The following is a 10,450-nucleotide window of genomic DNA, read 5'->3' as shown; positions in this document are numbered from 1 at the left end:
GGGAGGACTCACCCAAGAGACCGCTGTTCGTGTCCATTGACTTCTTCTGTCACGTGTGTCATTTGTCTTGTGAGTATGTGAGTCACTTGCTAGTCACGTGAGTCGTTAGTCTAGTTACCGTCAACTACAAGCTTTTTTTCAAGTTTATTTTGAAAAGAGGCTATGCATGTAATGAGCGTACTGACATGTCCAAAACTGATGCTAGATGGGAACCTAGGGTCACAGTTTGAAGCTTAAGGCCACTGACCAAGCCTCAGTATTTGACGAGTTGTGAGAATGGGTGTGAATGTGTTGTAATGTGAGTGTGAATGGTTGTCTGTCTTTAAGTGTCCGCCCTGTGATAGACTGTCGACTATCAACCCCGCCTCTCGCCAAATGTCAGTTGGGATCGGATGGATGATCAGAGGCTGATAAGCTGATGTCTGCTAACTTAAAAGTAAAATTTGCTGAAGAGTCGGAGGTCTGAGGTATCCACCAGAACCAGGAGCGCTATACATTTCTGGATCAGGCAACTTTATGCTCTCGTGTCACAAGATCTAATTCATGCAGAAGAGTCTGTCGCAGGAGGCATCTAAAAAGCTCACGTTTGATCAGTTGACTCATACTGTGGAAATATATGTGTGGAATGGACATTGATTGATTGGAGACAGATTTGTGATTTATTTAAAAATCATAACCTTTTTTTTGTATTGGTGTACCATCAAAACACATTGTATTGAGGATAACATTTGTTTCAATGTTTTTACGGTCCAATTCTTTTGTTACTTTTTATCTTGCAATGATTTCTGTTTAATTCAGTACAATATTTGAAAAAAAAACTGAACACTAGAGTATCGCATATATTTTGTTTTTAATTAAGCTCAACCAATATGACATTGTGACTGTTAGGTTCAGAACCTCTCAGAACTGTGGAAGGCCGCATGTTGAAAAGCAGCCCAGAGGAGAAGAAGCCCCCCCCCCCTTGCTCCCATTCCGATGGAGGACAGGAATCGGCAGGTCCAGATCAAAATCACAAGATATTTAATAACTAACAGAAGCCAAAACAACTGCAAACTGAAGTACACCATGAATGATAAAACAAACATAATATTCCATAAATGTGAGACCCCGTTCAGGCCACCCAGCAAACTGGTGTGTTCACTGGATGGCCCCAAGGAAGTCTGACTCTCTCCTGGGATTCACAGCTTGGTCCCCCCAAAGTTACATCCCTGAGCCCATCGATCAGCTCCCACGATTGGCTCATCCAATAAGCCCCTCCTGGGCCGATGACCCATTGTTCTGTTCTTCTCACCTAGGTCAGCCAGCTTCGTTCCAACCCCCGCTGGCAGACACCTCCTTACATTCTTGGGGCCAGTTCCTTTGTTTGATTCGCCAAACCCCCGCTTCCAGTACACTCCTCACACCTTCCTCTTACAGTATGAAATGACCTCTGATGATGAAATTACTTCTTGGTCTAAACTCTTACAAGTAAACACACTGTAACATATAATATCCAGCACTAGGAATGCTCTAAAACTTAAATTCCTCACAAGACAATCAGTTGACATTATTTACACAGACTTCAAAATGTGAATCTTAAATTTCCGTTTTCACGATCACCAAAGGTCAAAAGCAATTAATTCAAGTAATTTATATCATACATCTATGAAAATGTATTTTTTGTAACTACATAAATGTGAAAAATACCATGTGGTGGTTTATAAATGTGGCCCTTGTCTCTGAGACTAGCAGGCTGTGGTATGAAAGTGTGATATTTAGCCTTCTCCACTATAAATTCTGCTCTTCCTCATCTCAGAAAAAAACAACTGTGATGTTAGATTGCAAGTTGCATCATAAACAATTTTTATAGACAAGTCACTTTGCCCACAACATCTAGCAACCATCTTTTATTAGCACAAAGTCCTCAGCTGTGGAGCCCAAATGTATCCACACTCTTTTTATTCATTAGCAGGGATATGTATGGATGTACAGCTGCAGACTCCTGTCTTGTGCTAGCGGTGAGGACAATGTTATCAACCTGTGACAGCTGTCTGGAATAAACAGGTCCAACATGAGCTCAGCATGTGTTCATAATCCTCTCGATGCTTTGTGTGTGAAGTGGTATATGAGTATTGTATTGATCTGTGCAGCAGCATTAGGGCCTCAACTTAAAAAGCGAGCACTGACTTCACTGGCCAGCATGTGCTGTCTTTGTTATTGTTCTTCTGAGCACGTGACTGGTCCACAATGGAGTCTGATACTGGCCACATTTCAATAATGTGAACAGCCAAACAAAAAAATGTGGATGGATGTTTTTTTACTAAACTTAACCGAGTAGTTTTGTTAGACTGACATGAACATAAAAAACTTAAGTAAATGACGTAGAAAGTTTATTTTGAAAAGACATGCATGTAACGTAGTAGTAGTAACTGATAGAAGTGTAGGGCCACTGACCAAGCGCCGCTATTTGACAAGCTGGTACTGAGAATCTGTTGTGTGTATTGCATGGCTTTGTCAGTCAATTTGTTTCTAATGACTTAATAGCACTGTTCTCTGGCTGAATTCATGTCTCTTATAGAATCATCATTTTGGAGCAGACAGACACAGATTACCTGCTCTGTCTGTTTCCCGTTTACACAAGACGCAAATGAACTGTTTTTTCTAAAATAATAATATAATAATCAGTTTGTTTATTCTTCAGATGATATTAGTGATATAACTGAAAATGTTTTGAAAATAAATACGTTTTTGCCATGATGGTTGTTACTTACAGAAGTTTATTATTGGGGTCCCCAGGAACTCCAGTCAGCAGTTCTTGTATGTCAGATATATTTGGTGGGATTAGGGTTAATGTTGTCATCATTTAAAAAGTCTTCAGCAGCATTTGAAACGTTCAGGATAAAATACAATCAGCCTGAACTGACTGTGTATCTCTGTAGCTGCCCTAGCCTAGATCAGCTACAGTATATAAAGTACATATAGTACACGCAGAGCGTACCCATGCATCACCATTGCACTGAATCTGCCTACGAGGCATGTGTAGCGAGGCACATCGTGATTTTATCTAGCTTTGTGAGTACTTCCTGTGAGTCCCTCTGTGCAGTTTGACCAGAGTACCTCCACATATAGACATGCCAATAGAACGGTTCATTGTTGGAAACACACACTGCTTTCATGAGATCACTGGCAGTATTCCATGTGTTCTTACCACACGAATGACCTGGATCACGTTACAGATACATACATGATCCAGATGCTGATGCGCTTTAATAACCGCTCGTGGACTGATGTACAGCTTCACCCGGGGCAACCCTCTCCGTCTACAACAAATATTTGTTGTTTTCCCCGCTTCATTATTTCCTCAGTTTGAATCTATACGATGGTAGAGGTTCTTCAGCGGAATCCTACCGGCATAGACAGAAGCTGCTATTTCCAGCTGTATCTTATTGATTCTGTTTGATGAACACACATGTAGGTCCATGTAGGTCCTGGATAGGATTATGCCTGGGGACCAATGCACACGCAGAGCTATACGGAGAGAAACCGAGCGAGAGATGAGAGCATATATGTCCGTTCATGCACAATCAGACTAATAGCATGGCAGAAACACACTGAGCCTTTATTTCCATGTAATTGGATACAGGCCTCTCCTGCAGATTAGATTTACAGTAATTAGTCTCATCGTGTGGAGAGAACACAGCCAGTGTCTCTACATTGCATTATTAAGCATCCCTCTTATTAACACTAGTAAAACAATAAGGAGAACAACAACTAACACTAATACTGCAAAACTGCTCTGCATTATCGGGAAGAATATGCAGTTTCCTCCTCATGGTGTGTTTGGGGATGAAAATGTCTGGTGTTGAAGAAATAAAAGGGTGACAAAGGGAGAAGGTCTGCTCCTGGTTCGAGCTGTTCCCTGTCATTGGAACCGTTGTTGCAGAGATAAGCTTGTGGCTATTATAGGACAGGCCTGCATCCAGCCTGTCTGACGGGCCTTATCTCCTCCTGCTATAATAAGCCAGCCACTCCGTCAGCCTGGACATGGATAAGGGTGTCGGTGTACAAGTGTGTGAGTTAGGGTTCGAACCAGTATGGGACTGAAACTGCAGATAGCTCGTATTTGGATTCTTTTTTTCATGGTCTACAAATTTGATTCTTTAATGCCAAATGTGGAAAATTCATTTAGACTGTCATGGTAGAAAATAAAGACATTTGTAGCATCTATGGCATCTTACACAGATTTGGTTGCCTGGGTTTAGGTATACTGCCTTCTGTCTATTACATGGTGGTATTGGTAAACAAGGTATTGGACAAAAGGAAATGCTGATCTGAAGATTGTGCTCGATGAAAAGTCAGAGGACCACTAAAGTGACTACAATTCATCACATATTTCACTGAAAACCACAAATATCAACCTCATGTTGGCAAGTCTGGATTTCTTCTCATCTGCAGTTAGGTTCATAAATAAATAAATGATGTCATACTATTGCAGTTTTACTGTTACGCACCAAATCACAGAGCCAAATTTCTTGTATGTGTAACGTACTTGGCAATAAACAGTTTCTGATCCAGATCTGATTAACCAAAGTCATAAGGAGTCATCTTCTGGTAACCATAAATACTTCTGCCAAATTCTATGGCAATCCATCAAGTAGGTGCGGAAATATTTTACAGAATAAGTGAAAATGATGACCCGTTGGTGGCACTAGAGGAAGTGAGAGGAATCTTTGTACAAAACCTCATGGAAATCCATCCCATATTTCCAATATTACAGTCTGGACCAAAATGGTGGAACAATCAACTGACTGCTATCCAAGTGGCTGTTAGTGTGGCTTAACTTTTTAACGATAGAAATTAATACATTATTACAATTTCACGTGCGTTGAGATTAGATTTTTACTCTTTTTTGCCAAAGGTATCACATGGTGCCTCCCAAAGGATAAGTTGCATAAACAAGTGATGTGAGGCTCTAATTAAGGCCATTTCCTTTATTGAGCAATAGTAGGGGGTTTACACTTTTAGTTTAGTTTTAGTTACACAGGCCAACGTATGCCAGTATGTGTCTGTGTGTTCATGTTATGTTTGTGCAAAGTTTTCCCCCGGTCCAGTTTCCATCAGAAGTCACGTCTAATCAGTTTGCAGCTGGAGTCTGTTATAACTGGCCAACATGGGACTCATAAAATGGAAGATGCAAAAGCAGATGTCCTCATGAATTAGTGAGGCACCCATGAAAAATTAACAGATGACCTAGGACATGAAGCCAGGGGGCTTATGCTCATTTAATTCTTCCTTCAACATGCAATATGTTGCCTCCAGTCATTGTTTTCACTGCCTGTCCCCGTCCAGCTGCAGCAAGCCTGCTTTTAGATTTGGCAAATTAGTAGTGACAGAAATGAGTCAGACGAATAAATAACAACATGGGCTCTGGGATAACTGGCTCCATCGGGATCACTGCTAAATGGCAGAAAAGTGGTTCTGGATGTGTTTTGGGGGAAAAAACATCTCTGTAAAATTACAGGCCACTGTGAGCTCCAGAAATGTATCAGCGGGTTATCTAGAGGAGGGCTTTGCAACAATTTTTTAATTCTACAATTCCTTGTGATGAGTTGCGATGCCTCTACTGAAATCCCAGCAGCACGATTTCACTCCAACTGTAAACTAAGCAGCCAACCAATTGTACTCTTTTTATTTTGCTGTAAGGTAACTAAAGAAGGTCCATTTACCTGAAAACTTTGTAAAGTGATGAGCTATTTTTAGAGGGGTCTCACTTAGAGGGAAATTATTGCTGGTAAGATAAAGGCCAGAGAGACATTTAGAGACATTCTGGTAACAGAAGCCCATACGAAAATGGCCAAAATACTACAAAAGCTCATAATGAATACACTCAAAATACTTTGTGTCGTAAACTCTGTGTCTTAAGAATCTCATACGTATGATAATTCCGCATCTCAAGATTTGCATGCTATACCAACATTCAGTACCAAGGCTGAACTTTATGTGCCCTTTACGTAGTGAGGCTGAAAGTAAAGGTGGTGGATGGCTGTGTAGCAGGACACTGGAGGTCACATCCTGTCACAATTAACCTGAAACAATCCGTTAATGCCATGCAAAGATATTGTAAAAGGAAAGAATTTAAAAAACCTTGTCATTAAACAAACTTGTCCAATCGTCTGGCAATAGGGAGGATTGCAGTGTAGTGAAAGCAGTACATCCACAGCAGCAGCAGCTTCAGTCCTTTATCAGTGTTAGTTTACAGTCAATGTAGTCACACGCTGGAAACAAGCTAGACCTGTGGCATAGAAATACACTTCAAGTTGCAGCTACATGTGTAGAACAATACAAATAACAATAATACATTTTATTTGTATAGCACCTTTTAAAACAAATTACAAAGTGCTTTACAATATCCCATGAAATAAGATTAGAACACACTGTAATCAGTTATACGGTGAGATAATTAAACAATATAACTGATTATTAAACATACACAACAAGGGATTAATTAAGTAAAATTGCATTTGACAGTTATCGGAAACATTTTTTAAATAACTATTAAAGAGATTTAAAAAAAAGACAAAGCTGTGGCATGCCATTCCAGAGCGACGGGGCCCTGATACAAAAGGCTTTGTGGCCCCTGGTTTTCAATCTAGATCTTGGACCCACCGGAGGTTCTCAAGCTACACTTGGGCTCATATGAGATTAAACATTCATTGATATACTCAGGGGCCAGTGGCATCCAGGCTGTAATAGTGATCATTTTGAAATTGATTCTAAGAACGCACAGGTTGACAGTTTCTACTCTTTTGTTAGAATTAGTGAGGAGTCTGGCAGCGACATTTTGAATTTTTTTGTTGAATTCTGGAAAAGTTGTGTTTGCTTCTGCTTGAGTAAATGTTAGGATTCCTGTTTGCTCCTAGTGTGTGCTCCTCTGTTTTCCCCCTGTCTAGTTTGTTATTGAGTGCCATGTGCTTGTGTTTTGTTTTTTGTGTCAGCCTGCAGTTTCCACCCCCGAGTTCCGCCCATTACCACGCCCCTCTCCGTTGGCTCAGCTGCGGTGCATTCCGGTGATCATCTCCAATTGGCTTAAATACCCCGGTTTTCCTCCAATGCGTCGTCAGTCTGTCCGTTTACCAGTCCGGTTCCTAGTCACGTAAGTCTGAATATTGTTTCAGTGAAGATCCTGTCCTGACTCTCTGGCTGTCTTCAGCACTCCTGCCGCTCAGAGTAGATCCTCGAGAATCACCTGTGCGAAGAGGCCGTCCAGCATAGTACCTCAGAGTACACCTGCCAACGTCCTGGCAATCCTGTGTAGGTCCTCGGGTTTCCACACAGTCATGCTGTCCTGCCCGTTGGAGGTCTTCTGCTGCCGGTTGCCTGCCATGTCCACGGCCTCAACTGATCCTGTCTGGACCTTTTCCCGGTGAGAGTTCGGTAGAGTTTCCCTTCTGACTCCGGAGGAGAGACTTTGGCCTACTGGACACTGTGCCTCTGTTTAGCGTGTTAAACTGTAATAATTCTGCATATGAGAAATAAAATCCCTGGCTGGATTCAACCTGCTGTGAGTGTGGGTTTGGGTCCGCTTCCTACACTATCGCATAACAGTAAAATAAGTTACAGAAGATTAATGCATGAATTTTGATTTCCAGAACCAGATCTTAGAGATTCTGCTTGACTGGGTAAAACAAGATTGGCGAATAATAATTTTAACATGCTGCTTGAAATTTAGATTATAATGAAATATGACACCAAAATGAATGCAAAAAGTGGTGGTACTGGTATTTGAATCTCACTGCATGGGGTAAACCGAGGCCTGCATGTAAAAAATAAATGCCTAAACAAAACTTTGCAAAGTGTGAAGTTTCCTTTGAATCACAACACGGCTGCCTTACTGGACGAAACTCCTGGGAGTCCCTGTGACACGGCCATGACGTAAATAAACACAGGATCCTGAAGCCATGCCACACTTTCTTCCCATTCAAGTCGACATTTGCTGTTTTCACCACTGCCACATGGAGGTCCAACTTGCTGTTACCCCGTCGGCAGAGTGCGTTACAGTCCCCCGTCTTTGTCTGTATAAAACTCCTCTGAACTTCAAGCAACTTCAAGTAAGAGGCTTTTGTCTGGGCAGTAATAGGTCAAAGTTTGTAACGGTAACCGTGTTTGTTTTTAAGATTAACCTTACTGTGTTTGCTGGTTTAGTTTAGCCACCATGGGTAAAGTCGGTAAACTATGTTATCAGTTTAAACACAATATATATTAGAATCGCAGAATTGTTTTTTTTTTACAGGCAGCAACCTCTGGATCTGAAAAGTGAAGCCAATGTGGAAGTGCCTTACACTTGCATTCTTTCTAGGGGGCAACCCTTCTGGTAGCAAAAGTCTGGTATTGAAGTATAAGAGAAAATGACTCTTCCTCTTACTTGATTAATTACATTGTATAAATGTTATGTTTAGGGTCTCAATCGCTAGTTTCACATCTTCAGCGTGTTTATTTAGTGTAAAATAGATCATAAAGCAGGGTATGCTTTTTGTCCATTCTTTTGTCTTAAAAACTTTTTTCAGATTTTGGTCACATAAAAATGTCTTATCCAGCTTTCTGTTGTACTTAACTTCACACTCTCATGTCACTCCTAGTTTCAAAAACCAAGATGGCCACTTCCAAGAAGTGAAGTCAAGACTTCAAAACGGGGGGCAACAAATCAATGTGAAGGTGAAGTCATGGTGACTATGTTCACTTCCTATGTAAGGTCCATGGTTGTTTCTGACATGCATTAAATCTCCGTTTTAAACCATTCAAAGGAGGACATGCTGTGAGCAAGTGGTGTCACAACACATTCCAGCTCTAAAAGCTAAAAGCATCTTTCTCGAGCCAAAACAGCAGAGCAGCTTTAGCATTATTTGTTGACACATTCACCTTTGCACTTGATATTTCTGTTTGGTGTCTGGTCTAATTAGCTAGCTTAATGTGAAAATGTCTGCAAGGCCACATGATTGTGTGTGTGTCCCAGTGGTAGTTTGGATGCATCCACACATTTTTCAGGCCACATTTAGAGACTTTAATGCCTCCATAATCAAAACTAGAGTACACAATATGCATTCACAGAAATAAAGAACGAGGGTCTTTATCTTATCTTTCAAAGTCTGGTTCAAGGGCATGCAGCTATATCAGTTAAGATAAAGTTTGCCCACTTGGACAAAATGGACACCTGTACATTCCACCTATATTTGATAGCTGAACATCTTGGCAGGGACCTTAATAATGCAAAACTTTAAGTCTTAATAGAAATCAAAGGGACGAGTTTCACCTCCCACAAGGTCATGACCGAGGATATTAGCAATAGAGACAATACCTTTTTTGTACCAGGCCGTAAACATGTTTATATCTGCTGTAAAGTTGGACATTTTAACATGGAGGTCTATGCGGGTTGCCTCGCTTTTTGAGCCAGCTTCAAGTAGCCATTTGAGGCTGCAGTTTTGGGCATTTCTGTGTTGGCTTCATTTCGCAGCACCAAAAGTTGCCGCTTGATTTAAACGAGGAAGGGACAAACACAGAATGTTGTCAAATATCAATCTGTGTTGTAGCATTATGATTTCCATTTGTTAGAACTCAGGAGCCTTGACCAAACCAGGCAAAAAGTACACAAAAGTAGGTTTATAAGCTGTCCACATACTTTTGGCCATGTAGTGTACAGTATAATGCAAGCAATAATATGTATCCATGGCCCTTGAAACCTAGCAGGGCTAATGCTAATGGCATTTCAGATTTACTGAATTGTGAACTCCTGGAAAGAATCAACTGGTCAGAGTAAGTTACATTTTATTCCCCCTAACTATTTACTGATTTGTTAAATTGCAAATTGTGAGGGATGGTGCTTCTGATTGTGAGGACCAAACAACCAAGATGACTCAGAGGTGACTCATGTCTTAAGAGATGTGGTCAGAGCCCTGAATTTTAATAATGTTCCCCTTGAAACTAGTAAGGTTAGACACCTCAGTAACCACTTCTTAATCAACAGTTTGTCCCTAAAACTGTCCGTCCGGCTCAGTGTGACAGCTGCCCGTCGGTGTGATTGCAGTTTGATGGAGGACACAAAATGATGCTTTGGATGGAAAGCAGTATTTTGGTCCTATTTTCAAGGAATAAACACAGATGCTAGTAAGAGACTCATTGCTGTGCTTGTTGCAAAATCTCCTTTGAAGATCCCCTCCAGCTGAGGCCTAACTAATTTGACAAATTACATTTTTTATATACACAATTACTTGAATTACAATGTGCCTATACCACTGCAGCTTTGTAATTGTAATTTTCATTTAATAGACATCTGGCATGTGCAACTGAAGATAAAACAGAAAACTATTTATTTTATTTTTCAAAGGAGTGTCATGCCCATACATTGAAACAGTGACTAGTTGCTGCAATCATAAATCCTATCCACACTGATCATAAAGCGTTTCCTTCACACTGTGTT

The sequence above is a fragment of the Pholis gunnellus genome (genome assembly GCF_910591455.1).
Source record: "Pholis gunnellus genome assembly, chromosome: 8".
Lineage (NCBI taxonomy): Eukaryota > Metazoa > Chordata > Actinopteri > Perciformes > Pholidae > Pholis > Pholis gunnellus.
The sequence above is the reverse complement of the archived record's forward strand: the minus strand, read 5'-3'. Positions refer to the sequence as shown.